This window comes from Tympanuchus pallidicinctus, unplaced genomic scaffold (assembly GCF_026119805.1).
Source record: "Tympanuchus pallidicinctus isolate F22 unplaced genomic scaffold, pur_lepc_1.0 scaffold10, whole genome shotgun sequence".
Lineage (NCBI taxonomy): Eukaryota > Metazoa > Chordata > Aves > Galliformes > Phasianidae > Tympanuchus > Tympanuchus pallidicinctus.
The window spans coordinates 5,340,586-5,358,777 of record NW_026294619.1 but is presented as its reverse complement, the minus strand read 5'-3'; the positions used below and the strand labels follow the sequence as shown (position 1 = coordinate 5,358,777).

General features: G+C 41.8%; 1 long non-coding RNA gene across 1 annotated transcript in view; it reads left to right on the top strand.

Moving 5' to 3' along the window:
* LOC128072152 (uncharacterized) overlaps positions 1 to 8,916 on the top strand; it is a 52,437-nt gene extending 43,521 nt beyond the window's left edge. Inside the window, exon 4 of the long non-coding RNA XR_008202151.1 lies at positions 8,817 to 8,916. This is a non-coding gene — a long non-coding RNA (uncharacterized LOC128072152). The remainder of the gene's footprint in view (positions 1 to 8,816) is intronic.
* Positions 8,917 to 18,192: the final 9,276 nt, after the last annotated feature.

The window sequence follows — 18,192 nt, the reverse complement described above, 5'->3', positions numbered from 1 at the left end:
GCAAATTCCAGTGACTCTATGGCCAGGATTCCACCTTGATGAGCTGCTCAGTAATGCCATCCTTCTCACAGCTGTAGCCTGATTAGCCAAGTGATACCAAACTGCTCACTAGCCAATGAGTACCAGTTGCTCGTTTCCTATCTCTCAGGTGCTTACTTCTGTTGGCAAAATGTCCCTCTCTCTGTGTGTCAGGCTGTGTAAGGGAGGATGGCACCCCTCTCCCCTTCCCCAGATGGTCACTGCTGTCTCCTTCTCAGCCACCAACAGCTGAACGTGAAAAGATTCATGACATGAGTGTTGACATAGCGAGAGGCTGAGAAATTCCCTGGCTCGTCGTGCTGTCCTCAGCCTGACCTTCTACTTCATCTGTATTTTTGTGTGCGCTCAGGGTGGAGGAGGGAGGCCGTGACTCATCCTGGGGGCTGGTGACTCATATTTTCAGTCAGAGCTGAAGCGTGCTGAGGGTGTCTTGAGACCATGCCCAAGCTTCATGCCCGGAAGCTCAGCAGAGTGGAGGACTCTTTCTGTCAGGCAATGTGCATGGGTTTTCCTCACTGTGATTTCTAGCTCCTAATTGTCTTTTCTCTATTTTGCTGTTTCCTCTCTTGCTGGTAGCTTTTCTCTCCCCCGCGATCCACCTCTGCTTTGCAGTTAGAGAACAAACCTATTTTACATACACGCAAACATTTTCTTCTAACATACCGTACTCTTCTGCTGGTCAGAGAGAACAGACAAGTATTTCCCGTCTGTATGAGATGCAGCTCTGTCATAGCTTGGAGAGCCTGCATCAGTATGCTTAGGTTGTGCTAAGAAGCACCACATTCTTTTGAGCACTCATTTGTTATTAAAATTTACATGTTAATGTGTGTCATTCTTCGCAGCTGGTATCACTATGGGTTAAGCAGTTTCTGAGCGTGAATCTGTGGTTCTTAAAATATCCATCCCACTTGAGGTTTGTGTATCATGCATGATGACTGGCTGAAGCAACTGCTAGGCCCAAGAACTACTTGTCTCCTCTTACGTGAGTCTCACCTTCACATCAGACAACAGTATTAAGAAGCAGGTTGTATTGGATTGTGGAAAAGAATGGCAGATAAGAGGTTATCCACAGCTGCAGGTGGTCTGCTCCAAAAGGAGGTGGTGAGAGAGTCTTGAGACAGGCAGTGAGAAGTTGCAGAAAGAGTTCTGCCTGAAGTGGTACTGGAAGGGGATCTGAATGAGAAGGGCACATGAGAGGTACACTACGATGGGGAAACTGAAAAAGAGGACAGCATTGGAAGAGAACAAATAAGTGAAGCAACTCTTCTTGCCTATTTTGAACTGAGAAATATGGCATTCAAAGGCATCTATGCAAAACTAAACTGTTATCATACACTGTGTGACTGAGGAGTTAGCAATGCTTCACTGTCATTTCATGGCTTTTAACTGAGGTTACCCCAAAACAATGAGGGGCATGATGGAGTTCTGAGCATGAGGAGTTTGTTTGGGCTGGAAGGCAAGGGGGAGGGAAGTATAATGGAGAAAAATGGAAAAACAAATTGTTTTTTCAGTTTTTTCAATTTTTCTAATTTCTTGTTTACTTGTAAATGGTAAAGCACATAAAAAATACAGGGATGGACTTGCAGAGATGGGATTAAGAAAGCTAAGGCACGGAAGGAACTGGATTTGGTGAAGGATGTTAAAAACAGCAAGGCAGGGTTCTACAGATTCATAGGACAGAAGAGACAGGCCTAAGAGAGTGTACCCCCTCTGCTAAAAGGGAAAGGAGAACTGGTACAGAGAAGGCTGAGGTACTAAATGAGTTCTTAGCCTCATTCTTCGCTGGCAGTCAGGATTCTCACATCCCTGAACCTTTCGTTCGTGAACCTCTAGTGGGAACTAGGGGAGCAAACTTCCCTCCACTGTAAGACCAGAGCAAGTCCAAGACAGACTCATGAGACTGAATGTGTACAAGTCCATGGCAATGGGTGATATGCATTCCAGGATCCTATGGGAGCTGGCTGATGTGATTTATTAGTCTCATGAAAGTGCCAGGGAAGGTTATGGAATGGATAATCTCAGGAGCCATCATGGATCAGTTAAAGATCAACCAGGGGATCAGGCCCAGTTGGCATGGGTTCATGAATAGATCCTGCTTGACAAACTTGAGTTCGTTCTATGACAAGGTGACGTGCTTAGCCGATGAAAGTAAGGCTGTTGATGTGGTCTACCTGGACTTCAGTAAAGCCTTTAACACTGTCCCCACAACATCCTCATAGGGAAACTGGCTGCCCATGGTTTGGATGGGCATATGCTCTGCTGGGTGAAACACTGGCTGGATGGCCAGGGCCAAAGAGTTGTGGTCAATGGAGTTAAGTCCTGTTGGTGGCCAGTCACAAGTGGTGTCCCCCAGGACTTGGTTCTGGGATTGATACTGGATCAGTGGGCCAAGGCAAACTGCGTGAGTTTCAATAAGGCCAAGCGTTGGGTCCTGCATTTTGGTCACAACAACCCAGGCAACCCTGCGGGCTTGGGGAGGAATGGCTGGAAGGCTACCTGATGGAAAAGGACCTTTGTGCACTGATGGACAGTCAGCTGACAGCACACAGCGGTGTACCCAGGTGGCCAAGAAGGCCAGTGGCATCCTGGTTTGGATCAGGAATGCTGTGGTGAGCAAGACTAAGGATGTAGTCCTGCCCCAGTACTTGGCACTGGTGAGGCCTCACCTCAAGTACTGTGTTCAGTTTTGGGCAAATCAATACAGAAAGGACATTGAGGTGCTGGGGCAGGTCCAAAAAAGGACAATAAGGCTTGTGAAGGGCTTGGAGAATATACCCTATGAGGAGCAACTGAAGGAATTGGGGCTTTTTAATCTAGGAAAAGGGGGCTGAGAGGAGATATTATTGCTCTTTTCAAATACCTGAAGGGTGATTGCAGTGAGAACGGGGCTGGTCTCTTCTCACTGGTGACAGGTGACGGGACGAGGGGAAATGGCCTGAAGCTCCACCAGAGGAGGTTTAGGATAGATATCAGGAAAAACTGTGGAGGCTGCTAACAAGTGATGTCCCCCAGGGGTCTGTCTTGGAATGGTACTCTTTAACATATTAATCAGTGATATAGATTATGGGAATGAGTGCACCCTCAGCAAGTTTGCTGATGACACTATGCTTAGTGGTATGGTTGATACATCAGAAGGAAGGGGTGCCACCCAGACGAACCATGATAAACTCAAAAGGTGGGCCCTTGTGAACCTAATGAGCTTTAACAAAGCAAAGTGCAAGATTTTGCAGCTGGGTCAAGGTAATCCTGGATATGTTTACAAACTGGGAGAAGAACTCCTTGAGAGTAACCCTGAGAAAGACTTAGGGGTTCTGGTTGATGAAAAACTTAACAGGAGCCAGCAGTGTGCACTTGCAGCCTGGAAGGCCAATGGTATCCTGGGCTCTCTCAGAGGGGGGATAGCCAGCACGTCAAGGGAGGTGATCGTCCCCCTCTATTCTGCCCTTGTGAGGCCCACCTAGAATGCTGCATCCAAGTCTGAGGCTTCAAATACAGGAAAGATGTAGAGCTCTTGGAGAGTGTCCAGACGAGGGCCACAAAGATGATCCAAGGACTGGAGTACCTCTTCTATGAAGATAGGCTGAAGGAACTGGGCTTGTTCAGCCTGGAAAAGAGAAGGCTGCGGGGAGATCTCATTGGAGGTACTGGTCTTCCAGTATTTGAAGGAAGTTTATAAACAAGAGGGAAATTTTACATGTGTAAATAGTGATAGGACAAGGGGGAATGTTTTTAAACTAAAGGACAGGAGATTTAGATTAGATGTCAAAAGGAAATTTTTTACTGAGAGAGTGGTGAGGTGCTGGAACAAATTGCCCAGAGAGACTGTGGATGCTCCGTCTCTGGAGGTATTCAAGGCCAGGTTGGATGGGGCCCTGGGCAGTCTTACCTAATACTTTATCCAGCAGCTGGTAACCCTGCCTATGGCAGAGGGATTGGAACTTGTTGATCCTTGAGATCCCTTCCAACCCAAGCCATTCTATGATTCTACAAAAGGGAAGAGATGCAAACAATTTACTGCCTAGTTTCATCACATTCTTTCTCTGACTTGTTTCCTTTTACCTAAATTGTAAATAAAAGGAGCAAAGGGAGAGAGGAAAGTGAAAAATAATCCAGTTTGGGGATTTTCACTGAACAAGTAAATTTTTTGATATTACTATGAATATTTTTCTTTCTCTTTATTCTTTTTTTTTTTAAAGACAGACAAAATCTATGTTTGTTGGATAAGTAAACAAGAATAATGTGAATTGAAACTTTGAAAAGAATTTTCCTGAAAGAATGAAAAAAAAATGGCTCCTGATCTCTGTATCCACCTTTGCTATAGTAGATTTAAAGATGCAGTATACATACGAAGAATGTAACTACTGCACCATTTACTGAACTGCAGTGCATCTCACATTTTGTGTGATAGGTTAAAAAACTTGTATTTCATGTGAGCCAACTCATGATGAAGAATGAAAGGAGAAGTTGTTAACAGATTGTGAAGGAAGTTAAGTCATTCTGCACTCTTTTCTAACCTTGATGTTTAAAAAGAGTTATCAGGCCAGGAAGTGTATATATAGAGAGAGGTTCTCAGATCAAAGTGTCCCCAGAAAAAGATTTGCTGCAATAAAGTAGCTTCCAAAAAAGTTGCAGAGCTACTGGAGCCAAGGCCCCTGGAAGCTGCCAGCTGTGTTGTGTGTCTTTTGGCACCTCTGCAACATACGCAAATAGCTGGAGACCTTTTTGCAGCCAGGAACAAGTGAGACGAGAAAAGGCCCTGTTTCTAAATTTGAAAAGAAAGCTGTAAACAACAGGCATGCTGATTGTAAGTCTGCCAGGGGACTTCAGGAGTCTGCCCTTTGGTCCTCTGTGCAGGCAAGGTTAACCTCCTTTCTATTTTTTTGTAAAAGTAGATGATGCATAACCATTGGTCTGGGTTTGCTCTTTCATGAGAACTGAATCCCAGACTGGTTAGAGTTATCCCAGTGTGATCAGAGTCCCCACACTGACACCTTAGCTTTGTTAAGGCATTGCTTGCAAGATGTCCAAAGTGGCTGCTTTAACAATGCATGGTCCTGTTCTGCTTAATCTCACCTTTGTGAAGGCTGGGCAGGATTGATTTTAGGGGAAATCAGAGCAATAAGTAAAGACCTTAGGCCATGGATTTCTCTGCCAAGTAGAGTAAATGGCTGTTCTCTCCCTTGTAACCAGGAGTCCTCAACTTACCACTCTTCATGACCACCAGGTCTTTGGCATCCATCCAGGTGAATCTGTAACAGATACTAGATGTCTTTGCTGTTCCCTAGTCCTGTTCAAATGGCAGCCATATTACCAGCCTGCACGAACTTGGCAAATCCTCCACTGTGGGCCACAGATTCTGTTAGTACAGTTCTAATCATCATTAGTGCAGTCAAGAGACAGCAACATGTTACTGAGACAAGCAAAGCCATATGCTGAGGAATCTTTTCCCAGATTTCCATTATTTACAGTCTGGGTCTCATTTTGAAATTATGGTAGTTTATTCCTATCTTAAAATCCTGCTACTTTATTTCACTGAAGTGTTTATATATTTCACTTGTCTAAGGAGAAACATTATCTAACAAGACAGTTGAGGATTCTTATGGCCACAGTGCTGTGTCAACAGCATTTTAGTTCCTTTAGGAAAAAAAAAAAAAGATTGTCTACATTTATAGATGGTATTATGCATCATTGAAAACTGTAGCAGAGTAGGCAGCTGCACATGGTATATTTCACACCTCATATACTCAAAGCTGCTAGAATATCTTTTCAGTTATTCCTTCTTGCAGGCAAGGTTGTGAACTCAGAGAAAACATAAACAAATTTCTAGTAATAGAACCATAGAATTATAAAATGTCTTGGGTTGGAAGGAACCTTAAAGACCTGATTCCAATCCCTTTCCACGGTCATGAACACTTCCCACTAGACCAGGTTGCCTGAAGCCCCATCCAACCTGGCCTTGAGCACTTCCAGGGATTGAGGCATCCACATCTTCTTGGGGCAACCTGTTCCAGTGCCTCATCACCCTCATAGTGGAGAATTTCTTCCTTATATCTAAATCTACCTTCTTTTAGTTTAAAGCCATTACTTCTTGTCCTTTCACTGCACTCCCTGACAAAGAGTCCATCCCCATCTTTCCTGCAGGCCCCCTGTAAGTACTGGAAGTTGGTCATACGGTCTTTCTGGAGCCTTCTCTTCTGTAGGCTAAACAACCCCAACTCTCTCTGACTGTCTTCACAGGAGAGGTGCTTCAGTCCTCTGAGCATCCTTCCGGCCCTCCTCTGGACCTTGCTCCAACAGCTCCATTTTCTCATGAGAGTAGACAATCCCCTCCCTTGACCTGCTGGCCACACTTCTTTTGATGCAGCCCAGGATATGATTGGCTTTCTGGGCTGCAAGCAAATATTGATAGCTAATGCTGAGCTTCTCATTGAATCATAAAATGGCCTGGGTTGAAAAGGACCACAATGATCATCTGGTTTCAACCCCCCTGCTATGTGCAGGGTGGCCAACCAGCAGACCAGGCTGCCCAGAGCCACATCCAGCCTGGCCTTGAATGCCTCCAGGGATGGGGCATCCACAGCCTCCTTGGGCAACCTGTTCCAGTGCGTTATCACTCCCTGAGTGAAAAACAACCAACACTTCAAAGTCTTTTTCTTGAAGGCTGTTTAAATAATTCTCCACCCAGTCTGTGTTTGTGCTTGGCAATGCCCTGCCTTTGTAAGATGCAGAACCTTACACTTGACCTTGCTGAACTTCAAGAGGTTTGCATGGATCTCCCATATTGCTCAAGGTGCTTCAGATTACCAATTTTTTTGACTTTTTTGCACACCTTTCTAGTACTCTGAGGTGATCTTTCAAAGTTTTCAGCAGCTCAGAGGTGAACTCTGGGTGCAGGCATTTCTTCTTAGCACTGCTTCACCAGTACGCTTTATATATAATTGTTTAATCATTATTTAATCATTTTTCTATTTCTCTCTTTGTGAATATGAGTTGCAAATGATCAGTGTTTATATATATATTTTTTAGATCTTGACAGCATAGAACAAGTTAACTCTGTGGACCACAAAAATGTTCTTGCTGGCCCTTGGTGATCTGTGGTTTGAGACGATGCTCTTTCCTCCATCTGGCCAGTCACATTTACCCAACTGCTTTGGCATCATTACAGAGTTTCCCAGAATCCATAACCCCCATATCAGAAATGGTTGAGGATTATTCAACCACATACGTAAACCTTGTTCTCCCCAAGTTATGCTATAGATTTAGCTTTTTCTCATCTTTTCTGTGGCATGCTTAAAAATGTTTTGATGGTGTTCACTGATTGCACCTGTCACCACAACAAACTCAACTTTATTAGTTGTATGTAATAATGTTTAATAGCTTTCACAGCATCCTCTGGACACCACAAATGAGATTGGCTTCTCTGTTTCACAAGGGAGCATTGTTCTTCCTGTTTTATGGGCAGATAACAGGGCCTTGAGGAGACTATCAGGAAAACCACTGCAAAACCCAGTTTGTTTTCTGTCTTTTTTATTATCCTAGTCAGAGGACAATGCTTCCTCACTGGCATTACCCTTGTGCTGTGCGTTACAGCTTGCTTAATTACCAAGTACTGATGTTCTTCTGTGTGAGAATATTTTGTTCCCAAATCTTCATAACTTCAAGACACAAAAAATAACTGTATGGATGAAAGAGCTGTTACTTTAGAACAGCTGTTGAAATGCATATAAATACTCTGTTGAAATTGCTTTGGCTGTTTTGCATATTGTTTAGTAAGAGGCTTTAATAAAAGTTTCTAGCATGAAATCTCAGATCTTGCTTATAGCAAATGCTGCTACAAGCTGTATTAGATTAAAGCACTACCAGAATTCTGGTATCAGAAGTGACTGAGGAGAAAATTTTCTTAGAGACAGATAGTGAAAGGTGCTTCTTTTCACCTGCTGCACATTGCTTTTTAATCATTCTATCCCAAAAGTTTGTACATCTGTGGTTTCCGAAGATGATCTGTGCTAAGTGTTTGAATGCCCTCAGTTACATTCCAAGCAAAGCGTTTCTGTAGTAGCACAGCTGATGCCTTATTTTTTCACTATCAGAATGGGAAAAGTATAAGGACAGTAGGAAGACAAAGCTGTTCTCTCAGTCTGGGCTAGGCTAAAACTCATTGCAATGAGAAGGAAACATATCTGATATGCAGAAAAAGAGAAGGCTGTCATCCCTATGACACTGTCCTTAAAGGTGTATGCTCTTTGTTCTCATTTACTGAGTTGCTGAGTGACTGAAGTAAAAATATAGACTTATAAAAAAGATATATACAGCTGCATTTCAGACATTTAATGCAACTATGGGAAAACTACATGGAACAATACTTTACTAGCATAAATAGATAAATGCATATATATATTGATCAGATCTTGAGTGGGTAAACATTTGCTGAGTCTGTTGACCTTTGTGGAAGTATACCAGTTAACTATATCTGATGATTTGTTCAGAGGTATTTTAATATCTAACATAAAATGCACAATTAAATGTAGATTTGATGTCTGATGTTTTCTCCATGTTGCTGTTTATTTCTAAAGCAATTTAATTTCCTAAATCTCATAGTACAACACATAGCATTCAGCTAACAGAAGCAATCTAAAAATCGTCTTATTATTGTTACTGTAGGAGCACAGCTCTGCTGTTTTCACTTATGTTATAAGGTGGAAATTTAAAAATGTCGCATTGCTGATTGTGATTGTTGTTTGTTTTTAAACGTTTCCAACTTCTTTCTTTCCATGCAGGGGATGATTTGCTGAACAAATACTACAGATTAAGCAGACCTCAATTTTCAAGGAGTATGCTTGCAACTGAAAGCGTTGTGACTTTGACATGAATTTCAGGTAAGACCAGGTACAAACCATCTTTCACTTTGCTGTGGTTTCCTACTTCTGAAATGGAAGATAAGGGCATTAACTTGTCACTGATTGAGCAAATATACCTGTTTGGTGATGATGAAAAACAGCAAAATAAGCTGCTATGGAAGAAAATAATGAATGTTGTCAGTATAGGTTACTTACACACTCTCTGTATTAGTTTGTACATGCCTCTTTCTATGTCTATTTTACCTATTTGTTGTGGGAGCTGGTCCTTTACTTCCAAATACACCAACTAATGCTTTTGAGCTCTCAAAGTCATGGTGTAGCACCTTGTGAAAAATGTGTTACCATCTGTCTTACATTTATGTAGCAAAATTTTCTCAGTGGGTGAATGTATCAGTGGCTTTTATGAGAAGAGGCCAGGGGCTGCCCCATGCTGCACACCGTTGGTCCTAGCTGATTCCAAAACAGCCACTGCATGATACAGCTAAGCCTGTCAGTAAAGCCAGTGGTATCTCTGAAAATATTTTAAGAAAGGGCAAAACACTTTGGAACAATGAGGAATGAGGGAAAAAAAGAAAAAAAAAAAAAAAAAAAAGTGTGAGAAGCAACTCTGCAAACATGAATGTCAGAGCAGAAGGAGGGAGAAGTGCTGCAGGCACTAGAGCATTGATTCCCTTGCAGAATATGAAGACTATACAGAATATATAGAAGAAACCATGGTGCATATTTCCTGAAGGCCATGTAGCCACAGAGGACTGCTTTTGTGTCTGTGAAGGACTGCAATCCATGGGATGCATCTAGATGGGAGCAGGGGCAAAGTGCAAGGAAGGATCATGTTTTCTCCCTCAGTGCTGTTGAGGATGGGAAGTGAGAGAATAGCTGGGTGTATGTTTGGCAGCCAGCTCAGGGTGACTCATCACTGCATTTCAGAGTTCTTCAGCACATCACTGTGGCTTTTCTGCAGTTCCTTGACCTTAATGTCAGGTAAGGCAGATTGGCTCAGTGAGCAGCAGCGGCAGTCTTTTGGCCTACTCTGTAACGCAGCTCTACATCATGGCTCTGCTCCTCTCAACCAACAGTGTGGAAGGGGCAGCTATGTCACATTACAGCTACATCTGTGGACACACAGCTGCACAGCATCTGCATTCTTGCCATGGCTGTGTGTACTCTTGGTGATAGCTCACAACCCTCAGGCTCCTTGCGCCAGGGCAGTTTGCAGACCTCAGCAGTGAATGGAAGGGCAAGAGGTTTCCATATGGAAGTTGTTCTTCGTTACCCTAACAGATGACATTTTGAGACAGCGTTACAATCTGAACCTGCAGTGAGACTGCAGTGAGTCTGTTATGAAGCTCATTCTTCCACTCCCAAACTGCTCTTAGTGTCTTGAATTGAAGATAATTCCAGAAACTGGGAGTCACCAAGATTTATGAAATTAAAGGATTAAAGGGGGATATAAATTTAGAGACCAACAGATAGGAAAAAGGGTTGTCAGATAGTTGTATGACTATATAAATGCATACTCCCATCTGATTGACCAAAAGTGGTGAAATAACGAACTTCACTCATCTTTATGGTTGCACTGCTTTATGCTACTTGCAGACTGATAGACACGGAATGAAAAATATGTATTTTCAGTTTGTTTTCTGAATGTGAAAGTTGGAATGGCAACCAGCCCCTCCTCCCCTCCCCCCAGGAAAGACAATATAACAGCTTTCTGGCATAAGGACAATACATTCCATGGAAACACATCTTTTTCTATGGTCTGGAAATTGCTACTGTTATTGTAACATTTGTGCCAAAGTCACTCAAAAAACTGCACTTCTCAGGTCACTGTACTTTTCAAAGTGGTAACAAGATTTGTGACAGAGAAGTGCAAGGAAGTAGAGGCTGAAGGGAAGTCAATTATCAGTCTACAGAGTCAGGCTGTCTGCCTGGTAATGTTTCCAATGGATTGGGCATCCTACATTTTATTAACTCAAAAAACCAAACAAACAGAAAGAATCACACTCAAAAGAGTTCCTCTGGGGAGACTGAACATGATTAATAACAGTATGAAAGAATGGAGTATAGATTAACAGAAATGAGCATTTTGTAAAGAGAGGAAAGTGGACATCACCTGTGTCAAAGGGAGAAGGTGATTGGGGGATAGATTTCAAGGATGGAGGGCAAAGGTTTACCTGGCAAAGAATGTTGAAGAGGAATAATCTTGTGCAGTTTTCCTTTAATGAGACTGGAATGAAGGTATCTGTCTAGTTTACTTCAGCAATCTAGACGACAGCTCAACAGTTAATCTTCACTTAGCAATCAGCCACTGATGCTGTGATGCATTACAGAGAGAGTCTGCATTTCAAAAAATAAAAATGATTTATTGAGAGCAAATCTTAACAGGCCTCTGTTGGGATAGAAATGGAACAAAGAGACTGATGCATTTGCAATTCCACACTTCCAGTAACCTGATTACAGAACTTGCTTCTTTTAAGTGAAAGGTATGACATTTTAAAGCATGCTTAGATTCCTAAGGATGCACAAAGGTGCCTCGTGGCATTCCCAGAAGTGTCTAAATATCATATTTCAGGATAATAAGTAAAGTAACTTTCATTTCCTTACTTGAATTTTAGATGTTTCATTTTTTTTCAAAGCTAATGCTAGGAGGTCAGATATACCACAGCTTATGTTTACTTCATGACTAATGTGTACCTGTGGCCATGAGTATTGCTTACTTATTATTTATAGCCATCTTACAGCAGGAATGAAGATTTACTATGTGTTTTTCTAAGGAATTTATGAAGGTTATTTTCTCTCTATTTTCCAGTACTTGCATAAAATGCATAACAATACAGAGTACTGTTCATTTGGTGACATGTGATTATGTGTTAATTGCTCTGAATCTGGAATTATTTATCTCTTTACATTTATGATTTTCTCTCTAAAGAATTCTTGTTCTCATCTGGAGAGATTTGATTTCCCAGGGACTATTTGATAGTGCCTCTTATTGTAAATATTGGGCTGGACAGGGCATGAAAATGAAACCTTACATTTAAGAAATGTGGCAAGTAATCAATAAACAAAGTGTATGCATTGCAGAACGTGCAGATTGAAACACAGAGCAAATACAAGAAAGCAGTAAACCAGTTGATTTTCTTCTTGTTGCTACTTCGTTAGCTTTTGCTATCTCCCTTCTTTTCCTCTTTTTTTTTCTTCTCTTCTTTCTCTTTGCCTTAATGACCTTCTTGACCTTAGGTGGGAAGCTATATTCTTAGACCTCAGTTCAGCACAGTATTTAAACACAAAACTTAGGCCTGTTTGTAATTCAAGGTGATAAGTCTTAACCTCCCCCCATAAAATTCTGGGAAAGGAATGGTAAGGAATAGGAGCTACACTAGGGAAAGAACCCTTTTTGCAGGCAACCATCAGGATGGCAGGATGTTTTCTGTGTATAAGCACAGTATCAAGTGCATGTTGTTACCAAAGGCAAAGAAGAAACCAGGAAAAAATATTTATTGAAAATCTGTCATGGGGGATTGAGGAATTAAGAACTACCACTGGTGTAGCAATTGCAGATATTAATGTGAATTTAATTAAGATAAAAATATATGCCTTAGGGTGCTGGAAGATTACTCTTTAATTATTCATCCACAGACTTGTTTACTTGTCAGACAAGATAATCCATCTGCCTGAGTTTTCAAGCTGTGGTCCCATTTTTTTCACCAGATTTAAAACAAAATGCAGTATGGCCATGCTTGTTTAAAGGCTTTTCTTGTGTTCCACGTGTTTTGTTCTGAGGTGATGATTTCAGAGTTTCTCATTCTTTTGCATCTAGCAAAGTTTTCTCACACTGCCAGTTTGGATCATGCTTAGATGTTCTGATTATTCTGTGGGGTAAGTTGAAATGCTTATTGCTGTAATTTCTGGCAGTTAACTTATTCCAATTATTAATGCAAGAATATAAATCCTATTGGCCAGGAGGAGTATAACCGTGAGGACGTTGTTTAAGTTGGCTGGTTAGTTCTGGACATTTTCCCACTGCTTATGTGGTTCCCCTGTGCAGTGCTATCTCAAATTGAGTCATGGAACATCCTCAAAGTCTCCTTTTTCAGTAAATCAGTGGATTACGGATATCATAGTAACAGAAAAGGCCAAAGAACAAAAGGGGACAAAATGAATGAAAAGGACTGAAGAGGTTTGTGAAAAGTTGTGGTGGCCGTAAGTAGTTTGCAGCACATGATTGCTAATAGCTGTGACAGCTAGAACTCACAGAACAGCTGCCACAAAAAAATACCAGGCTCAGAAGAGGTATTTTTCCCGTTGGGTGCATTTGGATGTTATTTTGAACTGTGTGCTACCTTATGGATTTAGTTCTCACATCTGATCTTAGAACAGTGCTCAGACTTTAGAATCCCAAAGAGAGACAAATAAAAATTTCCAGGAAACCAAGCAGGCCACTTGCTCTTCTTACAGGACAGAGGGTGGTAGGATCTGCAGGTGACTCTGGTTCATCAGCTGCCTGATAGAGATAAACCCCTTCAGCCTCTTCTTTCAGCACTTCATTGTCCTCCATCCCAGAGAACAGCAAGGCAGCATATTAGCAGCTGCTCTGGGAGCTGCTGAAAAACCCTGGAGATACTCTCTGCTAAGTTGCTGGAGGCACCAGTAAAATCAACAATCGTTGGCATGCCAACAGGCTTGAAAGGCTGTCCTGCAGGTGGTATCCTTAAATCCATCACATCTTAACTCAGTGGTGAAAGAGTGGGAATTTGTGGTGAAGCGTGAGTCAGGCTCCAGATCGAGCCTGGGAGGAGGCAAATGAGCCTGAGAACAGGATTTGTAATACATGTAATTAATGCTATTGAACAGTGCTGGATAATACTTGTTCTTCCTGTAAAATCACTTGGTGTGATGGTTGGAAAACATAAATAGTCTCTGGCTATCTGGCAAAAAAAGTGCAAGTAAAGGCATCTCTGCATTCCAGATAGGACACAGCAGCCCAGGAAGGCCAGCCATATCCTGTGCACAGCCAGCAGGTCAAGGGAAACGATTGTTCCCAATGCACTGGTGCAGCTTTGCCTTGAGTGTTGTGTGCAGTTTTGGGTGCCACAGTACAAAAAGAACACAGAATCATTAGAGAGTGTCCAGAGGAGGGCTATGAAGATGGTGAAGATTCTGGAGGGCAAGGGGTGTCAGGGGCAGCAGAAGTCCCGTGGTGTGCACGGCGCAGAGCGGGGCAGGCTGATGGCGGCTGCCGCTCCTCATAGGGAGCGGAGGGGCAGCGCTGAGCTCTGCTCTGTGTGACAGCGACAGGGCCCGAGGGAACGGCATGGAGCTGCGTCAGCAGAGGGCAGCTGGGGGTGAGGGACAGGGGCTGCACCACAGGGCACTGGGCACAGCCCCGAAATGCCAGAATTCATGAAATGTGGACAGTGCTCTCAGACACAAGATCAGATCTTTTGGTTGTCCTGTGTGGTGCTAGGTGTTGGACTCGATGATTCTTGTGGGTCCCTTCTAACTCAGGATACACTGTAATGATTCAGCTCTTGGAAGAGAAACGGGGAAACCAGTGGCCACAGAAATCTGAGTGAGAGCAAGGAATTGGAGGCACGTAGTACAGAGCTCTGTGCAGGGGGGCTGTAGACTTCCCTCTTCCTGTCTCAGTGCAGAAGCTCTGACCAGCTTCTTCTCTAGTAAAACACAGAAGTGACACAGTCTACTCTTTTCTAGATGCAGGTACATAAAAAGGAGAGGCAACAGAACAGCAGCAACGTAAGAATATGAGTTTTCTGAGGAGCTTGGAAACTTAGGATTCACAAACAGTGCTTCTGTGCTTGTTCCAGAAAAAGATCCTTAAGGAGTCTTCTGATAAGAATCATGTAAAATGGATCATGAGGAGGGATGTGGAAGGTCTGAGAAGCATAAAGATTACTGAATCACATGGGATGGATTTACTTGTTGTTAAGTATTAGCAAACTTCAGGTTTTTGCTCCACAATCCTGATGCAAATCAGAGCAATGATTTTGAAAGTTGCCTTTCAGTTGAAGGTATTTTCATGTTGAATGGGGCATGCTTGTGGCAATCACAGGCTGTAGGAATATCTGGGGCAATTTTACTTTTGGTCTTATGTGATGCATATGCTCTTACAGTTTTCCTGACCACTATTATGTAGCTTCAGAGCACTGTAGGAGTAAGGAGCTGGAAATAACAATTCACAGCAGTGTTTGTGGTTGGCCTGCACATTATCAGTGCTCTGTAATCAGATGCTCGTGTGCAATCCTACAGAACACATTTTGTCATGCTTCTAGCTTCCCAGGGGTTACAGTTTTCACACCAGACTGCGAGTTTTGCACAAAGACTATATTTCACTTCCATTTATTAATTTATTTATTTATTTGCTTTGGAGCTTAGGAACTAGCACATGAATTGAGAAACAGTGCTTGCATTTTATTTTGCAGGAAGGTAGAATTGAAGTAGAATTGTGAAACTGGACTGGTTGGCTATCTTGTGTGTTAGCCAAGATAGGATGAATCAGAACATTATAAAGAGGTCTTAGATATGAGTGTGGGGGCAATTAATCTTCAAGTTGAGATATCTCCCTGATCCTGAAACAATCCAACTTTACTGATGACATTTACTACGTAGTAAAGCCAGGATTTGGCTGGCTTCTTCAGCAGCTTTTGGCTGAACAGGTATGGAGTGTAGTGGGGCTGTTCTTCTATGGAGAGTGAACATTGTGCTATTTTATTTTTCAGACTGCCCTATGGGATGCATTCTGAGTCCTGTGTGCATTACATTGTTAATAAATAGTATAAATATTTACACATTCTGCTTCTTTGTGACTCTCCAAATGGACTCTCATGAGAGAGAGAGAGAGGAATATTACATAGTTCCCATGCAGCCAGCAGGGTATGAACTGATATTTGACCCTGTGATGACTGAGCCTGTCAGAATCAGAGATTTATAGACAGCCATGACATGACCTTTATCTAAAGAGAGAACTGCAGGGCTGTGACTGTGTCACAAAATGCAGGATTGCACATTGCACTGACTCATGCTGGAGGGAAGGTTTAATTTGCTGGCAAATGTGTGCTTGAGTTTTCACAGCCAATGGAGAATGAAGGGAACATTATTTTTGGAGAACTTGGTTTCACGAGGAGCTAGTGAAACATATTGAATACATATTGAATAAAAAACTCATATTTGTTATTTGTTATCTTTTCTCAGTGACAGAAATAATGGCTTCCGAGTTGATTATAAATGGAATATGTGTATTCTCAGTGGCTTCATTCTAATTGCCTAACAATGAGATTTACTACAGTTTCTGTACATAAATAAATGAGCAGATGTGGCTGTGCTGCATTCAGCAGGCTCATCAGACTTCCCCTTAAACTAGATGAGGTGCACAAATCAGCATGAAAGAGAAGGTTTTCCTTGGGCAAATAACATGAGCCTGCTTAACTTCTTAGGCAGCATCCTCACTTCTGCCCTCTAAGAGGAATTAGATTTAAATCATCAGCTGATTTCTGTAGCCAGTGAACTTCACATCAAGTTATACCAATTTGACCACGGTGAAGTTGGACCTCATTTAGGTGGGACATGTGGACCTGAAATGCTATCAGTTGTACTATACATAAGCTTAGTGAATCATTCATTGCCCCAGACAGATTCATGCATTCCCTCTTCATTACTACAAGTCTTTTCCCCTATTTAAATTTTAGTTTGTGTACTAATTATAGCTGTTACTAATTTCTGTAAAATTAATTTGTCATACAATCTTTGTTTCTTCATTTCTTCTATAGCTGCCTTCTTGTGGTCATAAAATGATCAAGCAAGCTGACTCTTTTACAATAAACTAGAAGATAAAAGGGAGAAAATGTGTGTACAGATGCCATGAACATTGTGACCCAAGGGTAATTTTGCCAACTGTTAGCAGTCTTCCAGCTTTATCAGCTCAGTTCTTAATGTGAAAATTATTCTGACCTAGCATTTTATACAGAGATTTATTATGAATAAAACACAAACTGGGTGACTATTCCTTTGTGTACATGCACCCACCCACACACTTTTATAATTTATTTCTTCTTCCTTTTTTTAACCTATAATAATGAGAGAAAAGCCCAACTGAGAAGTATGGCTTGGCAGAAATTTAGATTAGTTTGTTGAAAGCATTCTGTATTGTTACGGTGTAAAAACAGTTATTCGCTGCTAGGTTGGAAATGGATGTATAAATCATCATCTTTTACTCACTTACTTCCCTAATTTTCTTGCTTAATGAAATAATGTCACTGAGTAGTTAGATTTATTTGCGGTGTGCTGAAAAAATGTAATAGCATGCATGGGCAGGTGACAAGAATTAGTGGCTGACTAATCAATTAGCTACTTTTAATGATTGCCTTGGCCTGTAATGGTACCTGAGACAAGACTAACTGCTTTTCTCTGAGCTTCCTCTTGGAGAGATCCTGCTAGACAAGGTATTTTGGAAGTCCATGTAATTTTGAGATGCTGTGTGCCTGTAATATGGCTTTTCAGTCATTGATTTTCCTGGTGAAGCCAACCTTCTATGGCAAACCTTATCTGAAGGTGGCTTCCAAACGTAGATTGGATTCCAAAATGTAGGAGTCAAAACATGTAATATGAGAGTCCAACATGTGAAAATAAGAAAATATCCAATGGCCACATATTCTCTGTCTCTGTCTTCCATGTTAACCTCTAATGAAACTTTCTTGGCCACCCAAGAGACGAGAAAGAGGGAATCTCAGTGGTTTTCACTGCCAGCTGATTAACCTACTGCAAAATGGAGATCCCTGCTGATGGGATGTCAGTATAAATATCTCCTTTGTTGACTGTTTATTGCTGCTGAGGTCAATATCCTTTGACTTTGCAAAAGTAACAGAGCTCATAATTTCTGTATTCTGAGGATCTTGTTTTCTCTATTCTTTTTCCTTTTTGTTCTGAAAGAGAATGTTTCTGATGGCAGCATGTAGAGTGTGTGCCTGTGTGCCAACACGTGTTTCAAAGGTTGCCTTGACGCTGGCACTGATGAAGTTCCCCTATTTTTAAAGCCTAAACTTGCAGTTCAGCTATTCCATATATCACTCCACTTAAGAAAGTCATCTGTAACTGCTGCCTGGCAAGGTGACAGCTTTGTTTACTAAAGCTACTTTGATCTGAAATAAGTAGGTAAATTGCTCTGTAGGTGATTAGATTAAGAAGAAGATACATGATAAGAAGAAAGTTACTCCTTCTGCTAGCTGCATGATCTGCTCTGGCTGTTTGATAACTAAATCAAATAGCCAAAATGTCATTGTTG